Source organism: Nyctibius grandis, chromosome 1, assembly GCF_013368605.1.
Source record: "Nyctibius grandis isolate bNycGra1 chromosome 1, bNycGra1.pri, whole genome shotgun sequence".
Taxonomy (NCBI): Eukaryota; Metazoa; Chordata; class Aves; order Nyctibiiformes; family Nyctibiidae; genus Nyctibius; species Nyctibius grandis.
Window position 1 is genome coordinate 115,815,667 of NC_090658.1, and position 11,922 is coordinate 115,827,588.

The following is an 11,922-nucleotide window of genomic DNA, read 5'->3' on the forward strand; positions in this document are numbered from 1 at the left end:
ATGTAAGATGAAACAAGTGTAGTGGCTGAGTTTTAACAAGGGATAAGTCTAATGTATCTCTTAGTGGATTAGTGAGAAGAACTGACTATTGATGTTTTTAATGCTGTGTAGAGTATTAGGGCTATTTGCCACTAAGTGTGTTTCAAAGACAAGGCCCTGAGGAACCTGGAACTTTTGAAGTTGAACCTGCTATGAGAACAGAGTTGAACCAGGTGATTTCCAGAGGTCCCTTCCAACCTTAATGATTTTATGACTCTAAAGCATTAATGAAACTAGGCTGCTTTTATTAAAATATTTGCCCCATTAGTGGCTGACAATGTCATCTAATGATAAGAGCAATGCAGGTGTGATGTTAAGCTATAAAAAGTTATAATCAGTAAAGCATAAAAACATAAACCAATGGCTGTATTTTATAAATGCATGTGTAAACTGTGCAATGCAGATAAATAGTTTGAGATGTTTTTGTAAGATCTTTTAATGTCTATTACCTGTCTTGCTCCTATTAATGCAAAGATACTGCATGTATGATACCAAGTAAACCTGAGCAGTTTTTTATATTGCATGAGTTTATTAGACTTTTACATTGTTGTTTTTACTGCGCAAGCCTCTAGTATTTTCTATAACTTAAACAATGTTCAAATGAGCTATTTGAAAAGTTGAACTTACTTAAAGAATAGGTATTTAACTGGCTATTCTTACGTAAGTCTACAAGAACATAAAGAAAATAGTTTATCTCTATCTTTAAGGATTTATACTTCTATTTCTGTTTTTCCAGACAACATGACCCGTAATTACTGTGTCAAATGTAGTTTCTAAATAGTCTTCACCTAAGACGCCGTAATCCAAGTGATATATTTGGTGTAAAATTTTAACTTTAACAACATTTTTCTGTCCTCATTTGGGTCCAGAAATCTGAGTTATGCAAAGACACGAGTGGCTCAGAGGAGAGCACTCTTCCAGCTGATGATGTGTAGTTACTGGCATGGGTTTCAGCCTAGGTCCTTAGGAACCAAAAGTTGTTACCATCTGATTATAACTAATTTCCAAAATGAAATGAGTCAGTCTTCTACAAGCAGACATGGTCACATCTCATAAATAAATAAATATATATACACAAATACATGTAAAAATATATACAATAATATAATATTTCTAAATAAAATATCTATTTCAGTATACACACACCAGCACAACCGAAACTAGTTGGCATATTACTTCTTGTTTTCCCACCCTTTTGCTTCCCATGAACATGGTGCATCTTTTAGGTTATAATTTTAAAGTGGGGATTCCAAATACTCTTGGCTTCCCAATTGAAATTAATAGGAGTCTTGCCCTAGAGTGTTTAATTTTTAATCAGTTAAACTTTTTTAGTGAACTAATTTTTTGTGGATAATTATCAGATCATCTTGTTTGTTGTATTAATCCCATATTCTCCCATTTCCTTGATTACAGGCATCAGTACCAGGACATTTCATTCTGGAACACTACAGAAACAGCCTCCCACACAATAAAGCACAGGAAGACTGAAAACAAGGTTTGTGTTTTGATGCTTAATTTTTTTTTTAACCCTAAACCCAACTGCAAAGGTAGCAAGGCATTTGGATCATACGTGACTACGAGAAAATTGTAGTAAGACACATGTTTGCTTACCATGTCAGTGTTCTTCTAGGGTGTCATTTGGATTGACAGTTCTGCTAAGGATAGCAAGGTTCCTTCCTCGGTGAAGATCATAATTTTTGTCTTTTAGATATAACTTCTTTTTGTGCAATTTACTTTTGAGTCATCGGAGCTTTCACTACTGGGAAGTATTGCTCCTAAAGAGACTTTTATCATGCAGCCCCAATGGGTGCGAATCTGGTATCACTTACTTTAAGCCAACAATAAACATGACAATACCAGACCCAGATTCCTGTGCAAACCAGACAAATAAACCTGCCCTGAGTCTGACAAATAGAGGTGTTCAAAAAGTCCTTGTACTCAGGTTTTTGTTATGTAGCCACATCAGTCCAACATAATTTGCATTGCCATGGGGAGGGGTAGTCGTCCTGGTCTCTCATCTCATGCATTTCTCTTGTTGCAGAACCAGGCTGTGTGGGTCAGCACGTGGCGGGGGAAGTAATAAGTGAAAAGTGTCCATCTTCATATTCGGTTTAGCGTTCAGGCTGCCTAATGCCAGCCTGAGGGAGGCACTGAGGACAAGAACAGATGAGAAGGCAGAAGGTTTCAGAGGCAGTATGGATTTATGTTGGACTAAATTGACCATGTAATTTTGGCCTCAGAGGGATCTTCCAGAGCATGTATCCAGTGCAGGAACTGGTTGTCAACATAGGAGGTGAGGAGAAGGAACACGCCTCCACACAATCCAATGTGAATCAAAGTGAAGACGCTTTATTAAGCATAAGCTGTCCCTTTTATACATTTTGTACTCTCCCTGGCTGTAAGCATGTGCATTGCTACTAGTTAATATTACTAAACATACTCTTCTTTGATGTGTTGATTGGTCACTGCTCTGCCACTGGTCTTTTCTTAATTGGCTCCATCAGTTCTTGTTTCTTCTCCTCCGTGTTCGGCTCCCACCGGCTACTCCCTCAATTCTTGTTTGCTCAGCTACTGTTTTTCCTCATCTCTCCAAGGTCGGCTTGTTGACACTAGCTACATGAATCTTGTCACGCAGCTAGGCCCTCACTCCATACTCTCATACTTCTGGCTCATTACATGACCATTCTCCTCCAAAAACCCCTCTACAAGGAGGCATAGCCCAGGAAGACAGGCTGCCATTGGAGCTTTGTACCGCAGCAATTCTCATTTAATGAAACAGTCATCAGACACTACTGGCAGCAAGTATAAATCAGCATAGGCTTTGGGGTGCTCTAATTTATAAGGCTCAGACTGATACATTTCATCTCGCAACATTGTTTAAAAGCAACCTATAGGGTTTTTAAGCCAAGGATCTTTGAAATAAGAAAACAAGTAAACAAATTACTAATAGCAAATACGAGTTTTGTGAGTGGGTGGATGCAAGTGAATATGAAAGCTGAGTGACAATGAAGAAAAACAAAGAAAAATACATCAAACTACATCTGCTGGTTACTTTTGTCAAAATGAGGTAGGTCTCTGAGGCAGTTTCCCTGAACAGCAACAAGCTCTCTGTTCCATTTGGAAAAGGAAAACATGGAAAAACTTGACAAGTCAAGGGAAAAAACAAGTAGCAACTGACAGGAAATATGCTGTTAAATGTAGGATTTTGAATTTTTGATCATTTCTTCCACAAAAGGCCCTCAGTAGTCAGACAGTCCTCATTTCTAAATGTTAAAGTTAAACTTTCTTCATTATCAGAGTGTTTTTCTTATTAACCAGTACGATTTTTATAATCCACATTTATTTATTTATATTTCTGAAGAGCTTGAAGATTTTTTTTTCTCATTGTCTGTTCTAGTAATTGGGATTGCTCTGCACAGGAAAATACTTTAGGAAGAGGAATGCAGGGCATGGAAAACAATCAACATCCCTGTATCTTGTCCTTGTCTCTGGCTCCACAGGTGGCAGGGTGGAGAGAGCTCTTCCTTTGGCCCACACGAGGAGAAAAGATCTGATTACCAGTGCCAAAGGAACACAGGACTGGTCCAACCTTTTACATCCAAGTAAGCATGTAATAGACATCTACTTCAGAAGGCTCCACAAAACATTTAGTCCATAAATCTGGGCTACAAAAAAGGTTTTCAACGTCCTGTAACACAAAATACCTACAGAAAAAGACTGAAAGCCACAACTATTAAAAAAAAAAAAGCCACAAGAGAAGGTCAGGAGAGACTGAGCACTGCAGAGACCCTAGGTTTCTGCAGTAGTAGAAGGTATATGACATAAAGGTCCAGCAAGAAGCACTCTATTCCATTCTCTCTTACAGTCCTTCCAAAAAGGATCTGAGGCAAATACCTCCTGGGTCTCAGTTGGCTAGATGAGCATCCATCTAGTATTTGCAGATCAGAGTTGTGAGGAATCTCAAGGGTAAACATCCACTTTCAGACAATAGGGTGGTTTTGTATAGTTTTCCATCAAAACAACAATGTTGTTTTATTGGTCAGCATATTCTGCTTTTTGAGTTCTTTATCTTGTACACCCTTACCTCTCTTCACCTAGATGCAAGTCTTTCTAAGTGCATTCTTGTAATCCTTCCTCATCTTAATGCTACATTCAGGATTTTTTGGCCTTTGGTAGGTGATTTAGTTTGTAGGTACGACATAAATAATGTTAATAGAGAATGATACAGATGGATACATGAGATGGGAATAAAATTTCATGTACAAACTCTGCAGCATGAGGATATGTTAATAATATATATTTCAAAGACATGTCCAATGATAATGTTGTGCATTATCTAAATGCTGATTCCAAAATTCATAATATCCCAGATAAGATCTGACACTGCAAGACCACAGGCTCCCTGGCTGAGGGAGAGCAGTCAGATTAAAGAAGTGATGGGAAAGGAAAGTGTGGCAAATGGTCAGGGAAGATTTTACTTGCCAAAAAAAAAAAAATATATCCTTTGAATCATGACAGCCAGATCATGGCTGATTTACAAACAGCAGCAAAAAGTACTCTTAACACCAATTTAATCAACTATGCAGACGGCGATTTCATACCTTGGTGTGAGCTGGCACAGCAAGCCCGTATCATTTGTGTACAAGGTGTGCTAATGTAGAAGTAGTCAGCGCAGCGCTGCACTTCCAAAATCCTGTTGCAGATGAGTTGTGTGGAATGTTATTAGAACAGGGCATAGAGTGTATTACCCCTGCAACTGCTTCTTTGAGCTGTTCTTCTCAAATCTTGATTATATTCACCTATCAATCAGCTGCATCAAGCAGATGTCTCATGTGGCTGAGAAAGCAGTTCTGAATTCCAGGCAGAGCAAATGGTAAGTCAGTTCTGAAGGTTTCATCTCAAAGACCAACATAAAGATAGAAGACTATATGTCATTCAAGTAATCAGCGCTTGCAAGGTGATGGAATCAAGAATAACAAGATTTATTTGTTATGCTGGGAGATATGTTTTCCATATTTTTTTATCCTTATTGTCAGTCATGTGCTTGCATGACTAGCTGGGGAATCAGAGACAGCTCTAATGGAAAAGAGAAATTAGGTCATCTGGTCCATCCTCACTGCCAGGGCATGACTGTTCCCGCACTGTATCACTTCCCACACAGTTATCTTTCCAACTGTCTTTTGTAAGATGGAAAAGCAATTCAGAGTCCCATTTGGCTATGACTACCAGGAGCTTTTGAGGACTTTTTATTTGGACAAAAATCCTTAATGAGAGACTCAGAGTTAGCAAATTTAAATACATTTAAAGGGAAAATCATTAGTAACTTTTTAATAGAAAAATTGCGCAATATTTGGGGTAATTGGGGACACTGTTTTCATTCAGACAGGAAATAGTTTCTATGACTCAATTCTACAAATTAAACGATAGGTTTCCTGCTAAAGAATCAAACGACCAGTTCAGTAAGTAGTTTAGGAAGCAGCCAGTACTCGTGATGCTCTGAGCAGACTCCCATCAGGAGACTCGGCACTAGTGCTAGCTGACTGTAGGTATTCCAGGTTGTCTTGATAAATTACTCTAAGTGCTTGGATCCCCATCCTTCAGCAGAACATCTCAATGTGCAAGCACTCAGACTGTACAGAGCAGGATTGGTTTATTAAGGAAAAAAATGAACAAACACAAGTGGAAAAACAGTGATAGAACTTACATGTAAGGAAATGGCAAACTACTTCCCTTCTGGCAGCTTTAGCATTACTAACTTCCACGCTGCCTGCAAATGAGAATAACCCCCATCTTTTAGCCCCTTGACCACATCACCACACTCATCAAGTAAGTCATAGAATCACAGAATCGTTTTGGTTGGAAAGGACCTTTAAGATCATGAAGTCCAACTGTTAACCTCACACTGCCAAGTCTGCCACTAAACCATGTCCCTAAGCACCACATCTTTCAAATACCTCCAGGGATGGTGACTCAACCACTTCCCTGGGCAGCCTGTTCCAATGCCTGACAACCCTTTCAGTGAAGAAATTTTTCCTGATACCCAATCTAAACCTCCCCTGGCACAACTTGAGGCTGTTTCCTCTCATCCTATCACTTGTTCTCTGGGAGAAGAGACCAACACCCACCTCCCTACAACCTCCTTTCAGGTAGTTGTAGAGCGCGATAAGGTGTCCCCTCAGCCTCCTTTTTTCCAGACTAAACAACCCCAGTTCCCTCAGTTGCTCCTCATGAAACTTGTGCTCTAGACCCTTCACCAGCTTCATTGCCCTTCTTTGGACTCACAAAGGTTTGAATTAGTAAGTGGCAGTCCAAATATTTTCCTATGGGTTGATATCCTTTCCCAAAGGACCTCTTTGCTTGGGTTTACCAGGAGGTGCCACGATGTAGTTTAGTTTAAGGAATTAATTTCCTGAGTTAGGCAGGGATTCTCTGAACTCTGCTCAGCTTTGCTATAGCATTCCCTTTTGCCACCAAATTCTCAGCCTTCTCTGCCTTCACTTGCTTATCCACATCAGTTCTTGTAGTTTTTAGACCATCATCCTTAACTGGAGAATTTTGTTTGCACTGCACCTTGCAGCAACATTTTCACTGAAGAGGATCCAAGAGTATTTAACGAACTTCAGCAGAAACCCAGCAGTTCAGAAACAAGCTCATCATGACCAAATGAGTAATTTCTTCTCTAGAACTTCACTGAAAAGATCACGACCACTGCAACCTCAAGTACAAGTGCACATGGTTGCTTTTTATGTCCCACCAGAGGAAACATAAGATTTTCTTGTCGAAAGATGCCTTTTTCCCTTCTCCAACAGAGGAAGAAGAGTACTCTCAGGCGCTTCTGAGTTCAGGAATAAAACAGGTTACTCTCTACAGTTGCCTTATTAAATCTGCAAATTAATCCACATAGCTTTTCCTTTTGTCTCCAGCAAATTAGACTCAAGACTACAAACAGATTACAGGGTTATTCCATCTCTACTATAAACTCCAAAGTCATTGTTAAGCTCTTATCATGCTACTTATCTTTTAACGTGCATGAGAGCATTCTGCGTTTAATTCTTTCACATGAATAATGCTTGACCTTGTGTTAATTTAAATGGGCTTTAGGGCTTTACCCCAAGCTTTTAGGTAGTCATTGAAGCACTCAGCTAGTTACCAAAGGTTGTCAAAAAGTCCTCAGTCATGAAAGCAGAGTTAGCATGTCAGGTGTGGGTTCCTAGGGACATGACTTTTCTGGATGCTTGTGTATGTAATGCTCTCCACAGCATGCTTGTAAAGCTTTACTGTAATAAAAATAATTAGATCCACTCTGACATGACAATTTTCATTGGTTTTCTTGAAGTAACAGGTTTCTAGATTCCACTTCATGAGGAAAGATGTGATTACTAACAGAAGAACACACTACATTATAGTGCTTTTGTGGGTGTAGCAATTTCACACTGTTAGAGAAAACCAAAAAACATTCCAGTATTACAAATCCACTGAACAGTCAACTTGTTTTCTTTCCCATTATTTTTCCTACTGCACTGTTTAATTCTAGTGATTTATTAATTAGCAATGATGCCTGCCTAGTTGTCTCAACAAGTGAAATTTAGAAAGTCAAGGAATAAAGTATGAAGATCCAGGTTGCTGATATCAATCTCATATTTGTATCTGCCTGAAAAAAAAAAGCTACGCTACATTTGGAAGGCTTGAGCATCTTCTAAAAGTTGAACCGCCTTTGACACGAACGATCCACCCTTTCTCTGCTGGTTCTAATTGGACAAAAACAGTGTTTGCAGTTGACATACATCAATCAAGACAGACAGACATATAAGGAACATTTCCTGCCAATGACTAACAACTTTTATCTCTTAAAACAGTGAAGTAACAAGTGAGCTGCCTTTATAAAGAGCAGCAATTTGGAAAAAGAAAATAAAATGTTTATTATTTCTTTCAAATGTCAGTGCCCGTGCTGTTAAAGATCATTCCATTAGGCAACCAAAATGAGAACTGAGATTTCTCCTTCCTCATCTGTTTTTTCCCTTTGCAATATAGATTCTGTGAACAGGCACACCAAAACAAAATGCCCTCCTTACCAATCAAATAATCATTGACAAAATACAAATTTAGCTATTGCAGACCATCTGGAATCCCTCACTAGAATCAGCAAAACTTTGAGCAAAAGGACATGCAGCATTAGGACCTGCCTCTGAAAATCAATTACTGTTATAGATACATTGAAGGTCTGCAATTCCTACGATTCCTGCACACCACAAAAGGTTCCTGGATCACTCTGATCTATTAATCCAAGATTTCTCTCTGTGCAGCCCTGCTGACAGCTGAGTGCTTACTGGATTTTAGCCAATAGTCAGCACTGACACAAAAACAAGTGGGTATAAACTGGCTAAGAATAAGCTTTTTATTTGGATTTCTAGCTATCAAACAGCAGGGTGAGGACCTGGAACAGGCTTCCAGTAGCAAAGGAGGAAAAGAATCTAAATATAAGGCTTGATAAACATGGTGTGTAGTGCCTGTGATGGGACCGAGTGGGATGTGATGATCTAGGGGGTCTCCTCCAGTCTTATTTTAAGTACATAAACCATGGTATATGGTGTCCCACTTAGAGACTTTTGCTTCAAATTGGTTAGGTTGGCACACTTAAAGCTTTCTTCTCCATAGCAACCATTCATATTATTATTTCTATAAATTAATATTTTTTGTTATTGATCAAAGCTGCTGTTTTTGAACCACATTCCACAGCTCCACCAGCCGACAACTGTGTGCTCTTCATACAGAACAGCACATAAATGTATTGTCTTGTTGCTTGTAGAAGAATTGAGCACCACCTACACATAGCTATGAACATCTTTTCACCCTTGCCCACAGAAGAGAACTCCATGCCTCTGCATGCCCATGCATCGCTGTTTTAAGTGACAAGACATTTTAAGTTCTTTCCACTTTGGAAGTAATAATAAGAGACAGTAGTGTTTGCACTCAATACTATTCTGATCTATGAGCTCTCTTCCTTTTTTTTATTCTCTTGCCTTACAGTGCACTTTCAGTAGTGATCATCTTGCTGTATCTTCTCCCTTCCAAGGTCCTACACACCTCGCACCTGGGTGCAGAGACCATCCCCTCCTACAGGTATTTCAAGGTGCAAGACATCAGAACTACTCATGGCTTCAGGAACAGCATCTCTTCACTGACCATACAGTGTGCCCAGCTCTCGCTCCAGACCCTTAGAAGGACAATGTGGAAAGGAAGGGCAAGGCCAAGGACAGCTGGAGAGGAGCAATGCAGGAGAGTGACCAGAACATTAGAAACACATTTGTAGGAACAGAAGTTTTACAGCAGAGTAGTTTTGAACTCAGCTGGTAAGTAATTAAAGAGTGGGCCTAGCAAAAGCCATCATTTTGTCTCCCACTGAGTATTATTGAAACTGTCACAGATGGGATAAAAACTGAGGGAAGGGACAAGATGGAACTCAAACACATGGAGCCAATTAAACTATGTCTAGCTGTAGTACTACTGTACACAAACTTCGCTAGTGATGCTTAGGTACCTCTTGAGAAGTTCCTCTTGTTCCTCCCACTGATAAAACTGTCAACCATCTCCCAAGTACAAAGCTTAACAGCCACAAACTGGCATGAGAGTAACAGAGTTTCCACCTGATGCAACACGTACTGGGCACTAACATTTATTTATTATTTTGGCATGGCTACAAATTAACAAATATATATACTTTGAAGCCTCAGAATAAAAATATGTACCTCCAAAACTAATGCTAATAGCGTTTTCATAAAACCCTACTGAAGACCTGATCTATAAAACTTGAGTTATATCCTCAAGGTCCTGTATTTAAACTGGTTAATTCTAACATTAAAGGTGAATTAAACAATGAATAAAGTTCACCAGCTACTGAAACCTTTGAAATCGGATAGCAAGATCTTGCTCAGACCATTTATTCTGAATATGACGTATCAAATTAGCAGTATAAATGTAATTTAAACCACCTATACATTGAAACCAATGGAAATTACATTAACAGAGCAAAAGCAGCTTTTTATGGCAGTCTGGATTTTTCAAAGGGATGAGAGAGCAGCAAAACCTTGATTCTGCTATTTTATAAAACAGCCCCAAAGCATTCAGTTGCCTCCCAGTTCACATTGGCATAATTTGTTCTGAGTGGAAGTTCAAGTATTTTCTAATCTAAACTTAAGGGGGCTGATTCACACATCCTGTACTACAGAGGCTATAGTATCTCTACTACACGCAGAAAATCTTTTTGCAAGACTGAGTTATGTGAAGAATGTTATAATGTACAGCTTTGTTATTGCTGTCACCACTGAGACCAAACTTTATCACTCCCTGGCAGTAACACATCAGGAGTTTTCCTTGGAGAGCACAATTTAAGGAATTTAGAGCATAGAAACAAAAATCTCTGCTCCCTCTCCTTTTCCTGCCTCTTACAGGGCCGTAATGAGCCCCTTTTATAGTTTCCAACGGATTCACAACAAATCTGAAATACCCAGCATCTGCTCAGCAACAACAAGAGCAGCAGCCATACGTAATTTGAAGCCAAGGCCTAAAAAAACCCCACCCTTCTCCCCCCAAACAGGTTTTACAAACTGTCCTTTTGTTTCCAAAGTAGAGGGATTTTACAATTATGATGACCACAACAGCAGGAATGAGGATTTAACTAAGCAAAGAGATTAGACAACTGAGAATATCATTTGCAATAAAAGAGCTTATGAGCCACTTCCAATGGCATTTACAGAATCTCACCTCACGGATTCTTACACTGATGTCAACTCACAGATCCTACATTACAAACTTCCCTTAAACAAGTTTGAGTATAGAGAAATACAAGTTTTAAAATACTTGATCACCGTTTGAGGCCACACTTTCTTATCACAGATGTACTCGTGTCTGTTTATCGATTTAAGGATTCTGGCAGAAGACGACAATGGCATTCCTCTAGCAAGTTAGAGTCTTCGCAGCGTAGTGGAAAATATCATGGCAGTAATCCAAACCTGGTACTAACATTTCACCCTTCCCACACTGGCATTTTATTCATCTGAAAGCTGGCCAAGCTGTAATTGCCGGAGCTTTCAGCAGTTGTGTCATCTAGCTGCAGTCGCATAAAAGAGGGCAGTTGGTTCTCATTACAGAGGTCTGGGATTTCAGTTGTAGAATTGGGACTTCAAGTTTGTAGTCTTCCAATAATGTTGGGAATAAATGTCAAAGTTTATCCTTTTCCTTTCTATGAGGATTTATTGTCTAATTTACCCTCTTGGTTTGATATGGAAGATAATTTTAGGTGATATCAGACCATTTCTCAGACATATTTAGGATGTTACTGTTACTTTGAAAACCACACTAACATTTAAAACATTAGTAAATTTTGCATGCTCATGTAAATTCTGGTTACCCAAATCAATATTTCTACTGGCTTTTATTTTGTGTGTGCGTGTCTCTAAGTCAAAAGCTTTCAAAAAGACCCCAAAGACCAAAACAACCACCCCCACAAACCCAAACTTACTCTGGTCTCCCAACGCGGCTTTGTACTGCACAGAAGAAAGTCAGGTGCAAAGTAGCAAGTGCTCCATTTGTTTTGAAGAATCATGAAATAATTTGTCTCCTGGTGTAATAAGTAGCCTGCTATCACACAGAGAATACTGCAACTAGACTTCGAGAAGAGGAAAAGTGTGTTTGTTGACATGACTCATTTCAACAAAGAACCTGAGAAATAAAATAACAAACCTCCTTGTTTTGCTGCTGAACTGAGCTATAGCACAAACACCTCAAAAGAAAGTGGCTTGGCGTGAAGTACCATCTTGACTACCATCACCCATCCGGCAGAAAAGTGAGCTCTTTTTTTCTTACTATTCTGAAAATACTCAGAAG